The 15,545-nt window shown below is 40.6% G+C and overlaps 1 long non-coding RNA gene across 1 annotated transcript; it reads left to right on the top strand.

Annotated features, from left to right (window-relative positions):
• The first annotated feature begins 6,481 nt into the window (after window positions 1-6,481).
• LOC306939540 lies at window positions 6,482-12,671 on the top strand. Its single transcript, XR_013791874.1, has 9 exons — window positions 6,482-6,544; window positions 9,046-9,211; window positions 9,390-9,467; window positions 9,651-9,762; window positions 9,962-10,043; window positions 10,204-10,338; window positions 10,603-10,760; window positions 11,257-11,366; window positions 12,544-12,671. It is a non-coding gene; the product is annotated as an uncharacterized lncRNA (long non-coding RNA).
• The last annotated feature ends 2,874 nt before the right edge of the window (window positions 12,672-15,545 follow it).

The following is a 15,545-nucleotide window of genomic DNA, read 5'->3' as shown; positions in this document are numbered from 1 at the left end:
AATTTTATTTTTGTCATGTATGTGTTCCGAAAATGACCTGAGGGCGAAAATAGCAAGAAGCCCTAATTTCCGGTTTTAGGATTCTTCTAGAATACGGACATTTCTTATGCATATCCTGAGTTTGTTGATATGCGGCATATTATGTAAAATATGAACTCAATATACACCCTGAAGACAATATATTGTACTAGGATATGAGCGTAATTTTATTTTGGTCATGTATGTGTTCCGAAAATGACCTGAGGGCGAAAATAGCAAGAATCCCTAATTTCCGGTTTTAGGATTCTTCTAGAATACGGACATTTCTTATGCATATCCTGAGTTTGTTGATATGCGGCATATTATGTAAAATATGAACTCAATATACACCCTGAAGACAATATATTGTACTAGGATATGAGCGTAATTTTATTTTTGTCATGTATGTGTTCCGAAGATGACCTGAGGGCGAAAATAGCAAGAATCCCTAATTTCCGGTTTTAGGATTCTTCTAGAATACGGACATTTCTGATGCATATCCTGAGTTTGTTCTATTATGCACCATATAACCATTGGGCCTGTTTTGAGTGAGATATTTTACTGATATTGGTACTTGGTAGTTCATGAACATTGACATGTTGGATAAGTCACTGGATTTTCTGTAGAATACAGAGCTGATTGACCTGAGTTCTTTGATTTGCCAAATGTTATCAAATACAAACCCACTATACATCACAAGGACATACATCTCTGCTGTCAGGAAGAAACCACTGTTATTTCTTTCAGAAAATGAAGAAAACATTTTTTTTTAAACAAAGCAATACTGCCTTAGTTGGAATTTATATATTGCCACTTACTTGCATGAGAGGTGGTAGAGTTAGCTGTTTTAACAGACAGTTTGAGTTTCCAATTGAGTTAAGAGGTTTAGTTCAAAGCACCTTTTACGATTTCATTGTGTGTTAATAGCATTGATTTGAAACCTCCAAAATAGAGTTTGGTGGTACCTCCCGACAGTAACAATACTATAAGGATACCAGCAGCTACATCTTATTTTTGTCATGTGTTCCAAATAACAGATTTCCACGATTTTTCAAAAACAAAAGGGGGATGGCACTCTATTGTGTAAAGGTTGTTGGGGGGGCATTCTGCCCAACAATTACATAGGTTAAACCAGGGGTTAAACTATGGTGCGTGCACCCCTTGTGGTTCCCAAAGTGGGGTCTGGGGACCCCCAGGGGTCCTTGAGGGAGTTCCGTGGGGTCCCCAGCTAAATGATAGTTTGGAACCAAATGGACCCTTATTGGTCTATAACTCTGAGTGTACAATTGGAACCATGTGTACACTCTCAATTAACATTGATTTTACAATATAAATTGGGGTCCCAGAGATGGAAATGCCATTAAATGGGGGGTCTGTTAGAGCCGTACATATCTTCTCTTATGGGAGTTCCTGACATATCTTTTCAAATTGGAGTCCGCGGGCTAATAAATGTCAATTTGGGGGTCCTTGACATGAAAAGGGTAATGGTGGATTTATGGTGATATTTAACACAAACAGCCAAATCTGCAACACTGTTGTAAGGAGATGTATAGAGCAGCTGCAGGAGTATACAGCAGATGGCATGTCTTTCAGTGCATTGGGTGCACGGACAGTACAGGGGGGTGCACAGGGGGTGCACGGACAAAAACATTTGTGTACCGTTAAACATATCTTGCTGAAGGTAGTGTTACCTTACCAACACATTAACAGATTCCTGTCTTGCTGTAGAAAATGCTACTTTGAAGTACAGCATGCACACTGGCTACTGTACGTGCCACGTAGGGTAAAACGGACGAAAGGAGTGTTCGTCGGAGAGAGACGAGAGAGAGTGCTAATAATAATTTAATGTAGGCCTAAAGTTTGTAAAATAAACGGTAAAACGCCCAAGGCTCCACGTGCATCTGTGTTTACTGTTTGCTGTTTGTGTCTGTGTGTGCAGTGCACTTGCATGACGCCGCGCGGCCCCTGGTAAAGTAACGCCCACCGGAAACAGTTGATTTACAAACTCTCAACCTATTTCATTGCGACGCTTTGTGAGCTTGTAGATCGGCAGATTTCCCTGTCCCCCACTCAATAACCATTGACACAGTTGTAGTTATATTTACACTTTTATCTCAAAATTATTTTGCTATTCTACTGTTAGCTTGTATCCTATCCCCCCACCCCCTACCACCCACCCACACACACACTCATACATATGCCTACATTCAGTTTTCTTGCATTTTGCTTATCTTAGGAGGTGATAACTTAACTTTGATTCAGACAGACAGACAGACAGACAGACAGACAGACAGACAGACAGACAGACAGACAGACAGACTGTATGTCTGTCTGTCTCGCTGCCACGATATTTTCAAACCCGTCTGGGCAGGTGGGATACTGGCATGTTATATTATGATGGTGCCATTTACCAAAACACAGACAGGCACCATGCACATTTTGTAGGTGCCTGTGAATTATTTTGTAGTCCACTTCCAACTCTGTGTGGTCGATCATACGTCGATCTAACTACAGACAAATGAGCTGCAATGTTTTGGGAAGAATGTCCTGGAAGACAGTTGAAAGATTAATTAATGAAAACATTGACAAAGTGAAGTCATGTGAATCCTCAATGCCATTTGGGTCATGGTGTCATGAGTGACCTCCCGCTTTGCCCTCCACAAACGGCGAGGGAACTGTGCAGTTCACGTCATTTGACCAGTACAGTCCTCCTAATACCCTTTCACTTGCCATTCTTTATTATTTTTAATAGAAACCCTTAAATGCTGCACCAGCTGACCTTTTCTTAAATTTGTCTATATAGCAACTCTAGTCAGCTTTTGGTCATCATTTCTCACCAGCTTTGTTTAAACATTAATTGACTAGAATGGTTATACATATGGAGATATTATTAACTGAAGTCACACACACACACACACACACACACACACACACACACACACACACACACACACACACACACACACACACACACACACACACACACACTGTACAGTGCGAATGGGACAACATATAACCTATTTGTTTGATAATTACATTATGTATTGTGCCTGACTTGAATGAGCAATATATAATCGGGGACTCATGGGAGCCCATAATGCTCAGAGGCCTGAGGATTTAAACATCAAGGTTTCCCGAGTCCACCTCAGCCCCCCCATACATGCAGGCTTCTTCACCAACTGTAGAAGCTCTTCAACAGTTTGAAGGGGTTTACGGCACACAGGCATGACTTTAGTGACCTGTCAACCGGCCGGATACAGAATGTGTAGGGGTCTTAGTCATCCATGAGCATGCAGGGGACATATTTTAAAATATCTCCTTCTGACTGACTTCAATGAGCCATCAGGGACTGTGAACCAATAATGCTCTGAGCCCTGCTTGCCTAATCTGTACAGTAGGCTATGCGCATACAATTCGGCTGGCCGAGACGAACGAGAAAACATATAGGTCTCCTCCCAAACGGACACTCCTAAAGGTCAACAGTCACCCAAGACTTTGAAGCGACCTTTGGGCATTATAAATCGTTTAAATATTTTAAAAAAATCATTTTTTTTCAGGCAGGACACATTTTTCATATTTGAAGGATGCCAAATCCGATGAAATGGGTCTCGTGTCTCTCCGACACTTCTAAGCGTCCACGATCAAGGAATAGACACGACATTCGGACTAAGCCGATTCAACATTTGCGGCCTTCTGTCCTTAAAATCAATAGTAAATTCCCAAAAAATCGTAGAGACAAACGGAAAAAAGATCTTCGATCGGCTGGCCGAGACGGACGAGAAAACATAGGTCTCCTCCCAAACGGACACTCCTAAAGGTCAACATTCACCCAAGAGGCTTTGAAGTGACCTTTTTGGCATTATAAATCCTTTAAATATTTAAAAAAAATCCTTTTTTTTCAGGCAGGACACATTTTTCATATTTGAAGGATGCCAAATCCGATGAAATGGGTCTCGTGTCTCTCCGACACTTCTAAGCGTCCACGATCAAGGAATAGACACGACATTCGGACTAAGCCGATTCAACATTTGCGGCCTTCTGTCCTTAAAATCAATAGTAGATTCCCAAAAAATCGTAGAGACAAACGGAAAAAAGATCTTCGATCGGCTGGCCGAGACGAACGAGAAGACATAGGTCTCCTCCCAAACGGACACTCCTAAAGGCCAACATTCACCCAAGAGGCTTTGAAGCGACCTTTTTGGCATTATAAATCCTTTAAATATTAAAAAAAAAAATCATTTTTTTTCAGGCAGGACACATTTTTCATATTTGAAGGATGCCAAATCCGATGAAATGGGTCTCGTGTCTCTCCGACACTTCTAAGCGTCCACGATCAAGGAATAGACACGACATTCGGACTAAGCCGATTCAACATTTGCGGCCTTCTGTCCTTAAAATCAATAGTAAATTCCCAAAAAATCGTAGAGACAAACGGAAAAAAGATCTTCGATCGGCTGGCCGAGACGAACGAGAAGACATAGGACACTCCTAAAGGTCAACATTCACCCAAGAGGCTTTGAAGCGACCTTTTTGGTATTATAAATCCTTTAAATATTTTAAAAAAATCCTTTTTTTTCAGGCAGGACACATTTTTCATATTTGAAGGATGCCAAGGACCTTTTGTTGATCAGGCAAGTCTGACTGTGTGTGTGTGTGTGTGTGTGTGTGTGTGTGTGTGTGTGTGTGTGTGTGTGTGTGTGTGTGTGTGTGTGTGTGTGTGTGTGTGTGTGTGTGTGTGTGTGTGTGTGTGTGTGTGTGTGTGCGTGCGTGCGTGCGTGCGTGCGTGCGTGTGTGTGTGTGTGTGTGTGTGTGTGCGACTTCAGTTAATAATATCTCCATATGTATAACCATTCTAGTCAATTACTGTTTAAACAAAGCTGGTGAGAAATTATGACCAAAAGCTGACTAGAGTTGCTATATAGACAAATTTCAGAAAGGTCAGCTGGTGCAGCATTTAAGGGTTTCTATTAAAAAATAATAAAGAATGGCAAGTGAAAGGGTATTAGGAGGACTGTACTGGTCAAATGACGTGAACTGCACAGTTCCCTCGCCGTTTGTGGAGGGCAAAGCGGGAGGTCATGACACCATGACCCAAATGGCATTGAGGATTCACATGACTTCACTTGGCATTAATTCATCTTTCAACTGTGTTCCAGGACATTCTTCCCAAAACATTGCAGCTCATTTGTCTGTAGTTAGATCGACGTATGATCGACCACACAAAGTTGGAAGTGGACTACAAAATAATTCACAGGCACCTACAAAATGTGCATGGTGCCTGTCTGTGTTTTGGTAAATGGCACCATCATAATATAACATGCCAGTCTCCCACCTGCCCAGAGGGGTTTGATCTATCTATCTATCTATCTATCTATCTATCTATCTATCTATCAGCGAGACAGACAGTGAGATAGACAGCGAGACAGAAAGACAGACAGACTGTCTGTCTGTCTGTCTGTCCTTTTTCAAGGACCCCCAGTTTGACATGCATATGCCACGTCAGACTTTCAGGTCCGTCATTGCCATCCCCAGTTCCTGCTTACTGATGTGAGGGTATAAATTCCAGGATGGTATCTTGCAACCTTACGGAGGGGGAAAGACCTTCTTTAATACTTGGTTGTCTATGCTAAATCTTTCCAATGTGTGTAGTAGCGGCACCCACACACATTATCACACATTTGAAAAGATTATGGATTTTACAATCACATACACACACACACACACACACAGACACACGCGCGCACCATGCTTGGCTCCAGGATTAAATGACTGAGGCCGGCAAATAAAAATGTCAATTGTCAAATGTCAATCTAATTTTTAAATTTAAACTATGAGGGTGCAGAATTTGCAACTGAGGGTGCCAGGCACCAGTTATTGGTCTCATAACTTTCATTTTTAATTTTACGTAGATCTATAAGGGTCCATTTGGTTTAACCAACTCTCCATCATTTAGCTGGGGGCCACCTGGAACCCCTATAAGGACCACTGGTGGTCCCCGAACAACTGGAACTCCCCAGAACCACTGCTGAGTGTAACCCACCTGATAATAACCATATAATTTAATATCAAACACAAAACAACTGCTTGAAATAAGTTTTTTTTTTAAACTGCATCATACAGTCAATACAGACAACATACATTAATTGACAGGTTGTAAGAAAATAATCAGTTTAAGGCCCAAACAATCTGTATTATTATATTATATTGTGAATGAAAGTGAAAGAAATCAGGCATTCATCATTGTAGTTGCTGAAGAAACGTGACATAAGGAGTGTTAATGGAAAGCACTTAAAAGATCAACTACACATCCCACAATGCATTGCAGCTCTTCAGTTCACCCATAGTGCACCGCGTTTTTGAAAAGACGAAATCTGATTGGCTGTGACGTTTAGGCAGTGACGTGGCAGGCAGCCATTGGCTCATGAAAGAGCACACGCTGTCCTTTGAACAGAGAGGAGCCTGCCTGCGCTGCAATCAGCAGTTGACAGACACACACAGAAGCTGTAGCATGGAATGGATATTACAGGTAATGCTAAGCTTTTATTTATTGGTTTGCAGCTACATTTGCACTTCATACTGTAGTGTTTTCAGCCTTTGTCAATGTTTGCCTTTGTCAATGTTTTCATGTCAAACCAAAAGTAGGCTATTTGGCTGCAGAGCCATGTTTGAAAAGACTTAAAATATGTTGCTTAATTAAAGGTAGTGTAGAGGATTTTCTTTGGTTGAAATAAGTGTCATAGCTCTATATTGTGATAATCATTGGTATAGTCTGTTTGTTCAGTAACAGTTTAAGTAGCTCTATATTGTGACAGTAATCATTGCTATAGAGTGTTTGTTCAGCAACAAGAATAAAATTGGTCCAATGGCTGGAGTTTGATATTCTCCCAACATGAAATCTATTACAAGAGTATATTTCAAGAATTCGGAGAGTATCCATATGGAGGATATCACCATATTCGGGCAAAGGATTCTTGGGTTTTTCGCTCAGTGGCTGTTTTCAATATAACTAATGGACTAATTAGCACTGCAGTTGTGCACATGATTATGTAACTGATTTTTGTATGCCAGATAGCACTATGAGAGCATTTCTGGCAATTTCATTGCTTTCAATTAAAAAGAGGAATGTACAGTATTGTTAGTGCAGTGGTTCTCAACCGGTCCGTCTGATTTTTTTCGGGGTCCCCAGATGACAGTAATACAGTGACAATTTAAGGAAAGACTACATCAAAAGTAATCAAGAAACCATCATATAAACTGGTCAAACATGGGCCAAATAAAAAATAGCTGATCTACAAGCTCAATGCATGGAATTGTGAGCTTGTAGATCCGATAGTCACTTACTGTCTCCAGCACATTTTGTTTTAGCTTGTCTTTGAGGTACTACTGTATATAGCTGATATGTCCTATAGCCTGGTGTGTGTTAACATGTGCTTAGATAATGTAGAATTTGTTTTCGTGCATGAAATATTTTTGATAAAATTCAGGAATTCAGAGAAAAGCGGTTGGAAGGATCTCTGTGTCACTGCACACTTTGACACTGCACACTTTTGCCATGAGTTCTAAATGTACAGATGAGTTACATACAAGGACAGTACAGTAATTTGGAGTTACTTTAGATGCATACTGATAATAGGTCTAGTGGCGGTTTTGTATAGGGTTCTTTCTTGTGTGCTTCTGGAAGACCATATTGACATTTCAAAACCTATTTACATCACTGATGGTCGATAGGGAAGTGTAAAATAATCAAATTAACCTTTATATAGAGCACAGTTGCACTGGATTTCATAAATTTTACTCACCGCTGAGTATAATGTGAAGTTTAGGTAGAGTACAAAGCAGCAACATTGCCAACGTAGCATGCTGCAACCAAACACTGAATGCTGCCTTCAGTGACTGACACAGTGAGGGTAGTGGCAGTTCAGGAAGTGACATCATATTCTTTATACTGATCTGACTGACTGATCATTGACATGTTTGGTTACCATTTTTAACTGGGTTACCCCTCCGATTGCAAATATTATAGTAGTTAGTTAGTTTCTAATAGTATTTCATATTTTATCACCTTGTTTATTAGTGATTGCTTGAAAGTTTCCAGAGTGTCAACCAGTTGCTGATGATATTGTGACATCAAATGATGCACCATGAAAGCATAGGATTGGCACAAATCTTCCATGAGACCTTTTGTGTTATGGAAGGTATTGGATAGTGTCTTAACAGTTAAGGGGAGATATGGACAAAATCAAAATGGTACCACATTATGATGATTGTGGTGGTCATCTGGCCTAAGGCAACACATGGTGCGAGGGAAGGATAAAGTATAGAAAAGTAGGAAAAACAAGAAGAAAATAACTGAATGGCCTTTGTCAAGGTCAAATCTGTTGTGCAGTCAACTTGTTGGATTGGTGCTTCCAGTGGGAAAAAATAAGGAGTTTCCAGTTATGGTGTCAAATAGAAATTATATATATATAAAAAGTTATGTGAGTCTGTGACTGTTCTTTAGTGGAAAATGCAGTGATGAAAATGTTATAAGATGGTCTGTCATATCCCTTCATTCAGGCCAAGAAAAGCTATGGCATCCAATTTGAAAATTAAAAAAAAGTTTTCTCAAAACAAAGTTCTTGCAATGTTGTGGTCAGTTGAATGTGTTCAATTCCCTCTGCTCTTAGTAGCAGGTCATTATTGGCATGATCGCTGACAGGCCTGGTTATCCATGTTGTTATTGAAAGTGTGTTTGTGTTATATACTTATGCAGTCTTTGCGCCTGTGTTTTATGTAGCCAAAATACAAAACTGGTGTTGCCGTTAATACAATCTCCGTTGGTAGGTCTGGTTGGTGTCAGTGAATGTTTGAGAGTGTATGTAGGATATGTATCCCAGTAATTGCAGTGATCTGTAGTTGCCAATGAGTTTACAGACATGTATTCATGTTTTTCTTTTTTTTATGCTAAGGTTTTCTCAAAGGGATGTATGTGTGTGTGTGTGCCCATTTTTGCTTTTGAAAACTGGTGTAACTTTTCCTTAATTCCAGAAATGGCAGAAATAAAAGTTGGCTAAGGTCCTGCAGCTCCAACGCCCTGATTGGGTGTAGACCTTCATAGCACCATGGCACAACTTCCCAGAGGAACTGTTGCAGTCTTTGGACACCGGAGAAACATCAAATGGGAATTCAGGAAGATTGTGGTGAAATTATGAATGTGAGTTCCTGCTTAGGAAGAACTAAGCAGACTAAGCAACTAAGCAGAACTAAGCAGGAAGAACACAACTGTATGCAGCTGAACTTGTATTTCCCTCAACCTGAAATACAATACATTTATGTTGATGGTGATGAGCAGTTTTAAAATCTTAATGATGCTTGTTTTATTATTTTGTTAGTTTCTTATTCAGAGAGTCCTGTTTTCTGCAAAACGTCTACCCATCAGCGCTGGCATCAACCCTGGGGTTTCTGGAGAGGTGTGTATTTTTGTGTTTGCTTTAGCCTGCACTAAAAGAAAGTAGCACTGCCTAATCTAAATCTTTTCCATTAGAAGTTGCCTTAAATGAACATCTTCAATTAAAAATATATTTTTCTTTGTTTTATAATATATATATATATATATATATATATATAATACTGTTTTTATTCTATTTCCGCAGGTGTCTGTTCTCCATCAACCCAGAGAAGGAGAGCACATCGTATCTATAGTTGTGAATCCTAGGTATACCTTGATTCACTCTCGGACCATGAGTAGTGAGATTGTTGATTATGGTAAGATTCATAGTGTCCACGCATGAATCTTACCGTGTCCACGCACGCACGCGGCGAGTGTGCGTGCGTGGACACACACACACACAGTACTTAGATATACACACACACACACACACACACAGTACTTAGATATACACACACACACACACACAGTACTTAGATATACACACATTCATAATTTGAAATTCTATTTTATCAGGTCAACCCAGATGGTGGAGAAGACGACCAAAGACCAGGAACCTTTGAGTAACATGATCTTCGAATATGGGCTTTTAAAACAAGTAAGCTTAAACATTCAGTACGCATTTCATAGACACACATACACCACCCTCCAGTCTTTATTATTTTTTAATTGCTTTATATAATCTACATTAGTTTATTTTCTTTACATGGCTGTATTATAATCTAAAGATTTTCTTCATTGTCCTTGTGTGTCTGCAGATGCATGTTCTTGATCAACCCAGAGAAAGGCACTAAAGTGGAAAGCAAAACAAATCACGACTTAGTGTGAATCCTAGGGTGTCTACCATGATCCAGTTTCTTTCGGACCATGACTGGGGCGTGATCTTGAATATGGTAAGAATTTTGGCCACGCACGCACGTGTTATTCGGTGCATTATCCTGGTGGCTTTCTTTCACATGTCCTCTCGGTTATGAGGGAACACGCATGCGCTTAAGACACTACACCCCGAAGAGACCCAGCTATGACCTGTGGTCCTGCACTGCTACCTATTGACCAAGGTTATTGTGATTTTGTTGGAAAGTGAAACACAGAACATAAACTTGTAATAATAACAGTAATTCAATCCTAACTTATTTATTTTCCCCTCACATTTGTAGAGCGGTAACACAGCTCACCAGAAGGGTGGATGCCGTCAAGGAGTTGTCCAGCACCGTCAAGGAGAGCTTTTCAGGGGTGACAGAGGCTGGACAGGATGGAGGCATCCATCCTGCAAACGCCTCCTCCTGCCAGCCAAAAGATTCCCCAAGAGCTGTCTGTATGTACTTAATCTACCTATTTATCTTCAACAGAGCCCCCCCCCCCCAACAGTACAACTCTAGAACCCCTTGTATAAATGTATGGCTGTGACCCTACCCAGTTCACTGTCTCTGCATTCTATGTATGTTTACCTTGCTTACTGTAAATCGCTCTTGATAAAGTGTGCTAAATGCCTAAATTGTAGATTAGTGTTGATTTGATACGGTTAAAAATAACAGATGACACAATGACCAAATATTGACAAATGTAATATTGGTGTGATTTGTGTTATTTTTTTGTTAAATAGGTTGGTTTTCTATTCAAATGGTAATCATGTCTGTAGTGTTTGCTAAATAATAGGGGTCTCCCTGTCTCTATAGCTAGCTCGTCAGAGTACCCCCATTTAGTTTGACAGTTTACATTTTGTCTGCTAATTTCTATCACCATCCTTTTGAGATGCCTTAATATAATACATTTAGAGATCATAATGTGGTATTTGTGTTGTCATTCACTAGAAGCCTGTAACAGGGCTTTTGAAAGCCTCAAGACAACCACACGAATTGAGCTGGCCGGGACATTGGAGGATGTGAAGAGGAGGAAGGCTCTCACTAGCCGGAGGGATCGGGTGAGCTATTGACCTGCTCTTACTGACATGTGAAATGTCAGAACCTGATGTCTCCCTTTTGACTGATACCTGTCCATTTAAACTCTAGACGGGCCTGCCCCAAAGTTATTAGTGCAGCTGCGCCCGGCAACTAGAGTTCAACAGGCCTGAATTAAGGCCTATCAAACCCTGTACACAAGAGAATGTCCCCGCTACCACCCTTAGATCTCCATATATGGAGCTGACCTGTTCTGACATTCCATATGTTGATCTGACATCATCAAACACTGTACACTCAAGACATGCTCCTTATAGTCCGGCAGCCACGGTTATGGCTATGGGGTGGGAAATTTGGTATACTTTTTTTTTATTGGCCTAAAATATTGTCTATATACTGCTGACCGGCTGTCACTATTGGGCAATTTTTTTTATAGGGGTTTCTTGTGACCCTACCATTAACATCCTATGGCAGGCAGAAATGTCAAAAATGATCTTTATGCTTTAAGTAGCATGTGACATGTCAAACTATGGGGTTTTCATGATTCTGAATCCATTCCAAGCATTAGTTTGAGGTCAGCACATTTTGGGCACATTTGGGCTAGTGGCTATGGCTGCTTTTAGCCCAAGGAGTGTTTTTTGTGCAAAACTAATGCTTGGAATGGATTCAGAATAATAAACCCCCTAGTTTGACATGTCGCATGCTACTTAAAGCAAAAGGAAAGTTTGACATTTTTGCATGCCATAGGATGTTAATTTTAAACAAAAGAAGCCTGTCGGCTGCCGGACTATTAGGCTATATGGCCAGTACAGAATTCATTCCTTGTTGATCTGACCCTTCCATGCCAAAGCGCCAGTGCTCACCCAGCAGTCTACCGTCAACAAGTGCACACATCCACCTCTTAGGTGTCTTACTGGTTTATTTAAGCCAAGGGATATAACAGTGAGGTGGTCATTACAGAGAAATCTGCTGCAGGACATGAAGCAGAGGGGTCATACACAAAGGGGTAGAATGTTTGGAGATGTGTGTAGTTGCCAATGACATAATAGCGTTGTCCCGATTTCTTTCAGACTGAGTAAAAGTACTTAATTGTTAGTACTCGCCAATACCGAGTACCGATACGAGTACTTTTTATTTTCATTGAGTAACCACTTAATTTACCCCCTTTTTCTCCAATTTAATTTCATATGCCTACAACAGTTGGCGGGGTGTGGAGCCCAAGGAGACCCGCATGAGGGTTCATTCTGGACTCTTTACCCTGAGATCCCCCCCTGCTCCAGAGGGGTGTGGAGCCCAAGGAGACCCGCATGAGGGTTCAGTCTGGACTCTTTACCCTGAGACCCCCCCCCCCCCCCCTGCTCCAGAGGGGTGTGGAGCCCAGGGAGACCCGCATGAGGGTTCATTCTGGACTCTTTACCCTGAGATCCCCCCCCTGCTCCAGAGGGGTGTGGAGCCCAAGGAGACCCGCATGAGGGTTCATTCTGGACTCTTTACCCTCAAACGTCTGTACATAAAAGAGGCCCTGGAGGGTGAAGCGGAAGGGACTGGAGGAGTGTGAGTGCGTGAGTGTGAGAGGCATGAATTCCGTTTGTGTCCGAGCATAGGCATGGTAACGCCCCGCCTGCCTGTGATTGGCCTACCAACACTGCCTGTCTTGACTGTCCTCCGAGGTGGATATGCTGGATAGTCTGAGGCGAGGTTACTCCGTGGTGGGAAATAATACAAGTAGTATGGTATGACACAAGAGAAAGCAAACTTGTACTTTTTATTTTTGTAGAAAAGGCAAACTAATATTGTTTATGCCGTTTGCTTTGATGGAATAATTGATTGAACATGCACGCCATGATTTGATTTGGGTAGTAGGCTACAACACACGTGTTATTCAATCAAAGCAAACGGCATAAACAAAATTAGTTTGCCTCTTCTACAAATTTGTAGCCTATTATTTATTTCTCAATCTCACCACGGAGTAATTAACCTCGCGTCTCCGAGGACAGTCAAGACGGGCAGTGTCGGTAGACCAATCACAGGCAGGCGGGGCGTTACCATGCCTCAGCCATGCCTATGCTCTGACACAAACGGAATTCACGCGTGTGAGAGTGGTTTCCCCTCATCTGCTCCTCACCCTGACTCCCGTCGTCTGTGCACCATCCTGTGTGTTCTTGTTCTTGTCCTGTTCAGACAAACTGTGAGACCATGTCCTGGCTACAATACTTTGTTGTCAAGCTGCCTTTTTTTGTTTTAACATTTATCTAAATGTTTAAACCTTCATTGTATTGTTTCTAGAGTGACTTTTTCAACCTAGGTTCATGTTTTAGGTTATTAGAGAAAGTAAAAGATTAATGTAATTTTTTTTCCATTTGCTGCTCTTTTTCATTTTAGGGATTTTAGCTGACATGGGGCTAAATATGTATTTTTTTCACATTTTTATTATTTACTATAGTCTTACTAGACTCCAAGAAATTACATCTGGCCACAAAAGATCACAGGATCTACTGAATGTGTCAAACGTACATGACACACAGTGTGGCTTCCTCCCAGTAGGCTATACCTTCACATTCAGTAGATCCTGTGATCTTTTGTGGCCAGATATAATATCGTGGGGTCTAGTAGGACTATAGTAAATAATAAAAAAATAAATCACTATCAAATTTTGTAAAAAAGTACCCCCATGCTCTAATGATTCAAAATGATTCCAGAATACACGTTGCCTGGTCCCCACTAGCCTTGATTCTGCCGCACCCGAGTACACTTCATTCAACTGTATTCAATGCTTTCACAATGTAGCGATCCGTATCCCAGTACACTTCATTCAACTGTATGCAATGCTTTCACATTGCAGTGATCCGTATCTGAGTACACTTCATTACAACTGTATTCAATGCTTTCACATTGCAGTGATCCGTATCTGAGTACTGTATTCAATGCTTTCACATTGCAGCAATCCGTATCTGAGTACACTTCATTCAACTGTATTCAATGCTTTCACATTGCAGTGATCCGTAGCTTTTGGAGGCATGGCCCCTGTTTTGAGGTTGCTAAATAAATGTTTGTTTGCGCTGAAGTGATTTTTGTTTTGTAAATTGTTTTTAGCTTAATGTTTATATTCAAAGTAGGTAGCCTTTTTGGATGAGACATTTGGTGTAGAGGGGAAAAAAGAACTGGGCCTAGTATAAAGTTTTGGGTACACTGATCTGTCCTTGTATAGTGGGTCATCATGATATGGGCCATGAATGGTATACTGAAATATACAGGTCATATTCTGACAAGATACAACTGGTGTTTGGATTTAGGATATGACGACAGGTCATATTCTGACAAAAGATACAACTGGTGTTTGGATTTAGGATATGACGACAGGTCATATTCTGACAAAAGATACAACTGGTTTTAGGATTTAGGATATGACGAGAGGTCATATTCTGACAAAAGATACAACTGGTTTTAGGATTTAGGATATGAAGACAGGTCATGTTCTGACAAAAGATACAACTGGTGTTTGGATTTAGGATATGACGACAGGTCATATTCTGACAAAAGATACAACTGGTTTTAGGATTTAGGATATGACGACAGGTCATATTCTGACAAAAGATACAACTGGTGTTTGGATTTAGGATATGACGACAGGTCATATTCTGACAAAAGATACAACTGGTGTTTGGATTTAGGATATGACGACAGGTCATATTCTGACAAAAGATACAACTGGTTTTAGGATTTAGGATATGACGACAGGTCATATTCTGACAAAAGATACAACTGGTGTTTGGATTTAGGATATGACGACAGGTCATATTCTGACAAAAGATACAACTGGTGTTTGGATTTAGGATATGACGACAGGTCATATTCTGACAAAAGATACAACTGGTTTTAGGACTTAGGATATGACGACAGGTCATATTCTGACAAAAGATACAACTGGTTTTAGGACTTAGGATATGACGACAGGTCATATTCTGACAAAAGATACAACTGGTTTTAGGACTTAGGATATGACGACAGGTCATATTCTGACAAAAGATACAACTGGTGTTTGGATTTAGGATATGACGACAGGTCATATTCTGACAACAGATACAACTGGTTTTAGGATTTAGGATATGACGACAGGTCATATTCTGACAAAAGATACAACTGGTGTTTGGATTTAGGATATGACGACAGGTCATATTCTGACAACAGATAGAACTGGTTTT

This window comes from Electrona antarctica, assembly GCF_951216825.1.
Source record: "Electrona antarctica genome assembly, chromosome: 16".
NCBI classification, from domain to species: domain Eukaryota; kingdom Metazoa; phylum Chordata; class Actinopteri; order Myctophiformes; family Myctophidae; genus Electrona; species Electrona antarctica.
This window is presented reverse-complemented; position numbering and strand designations above follow the sequence as displayed.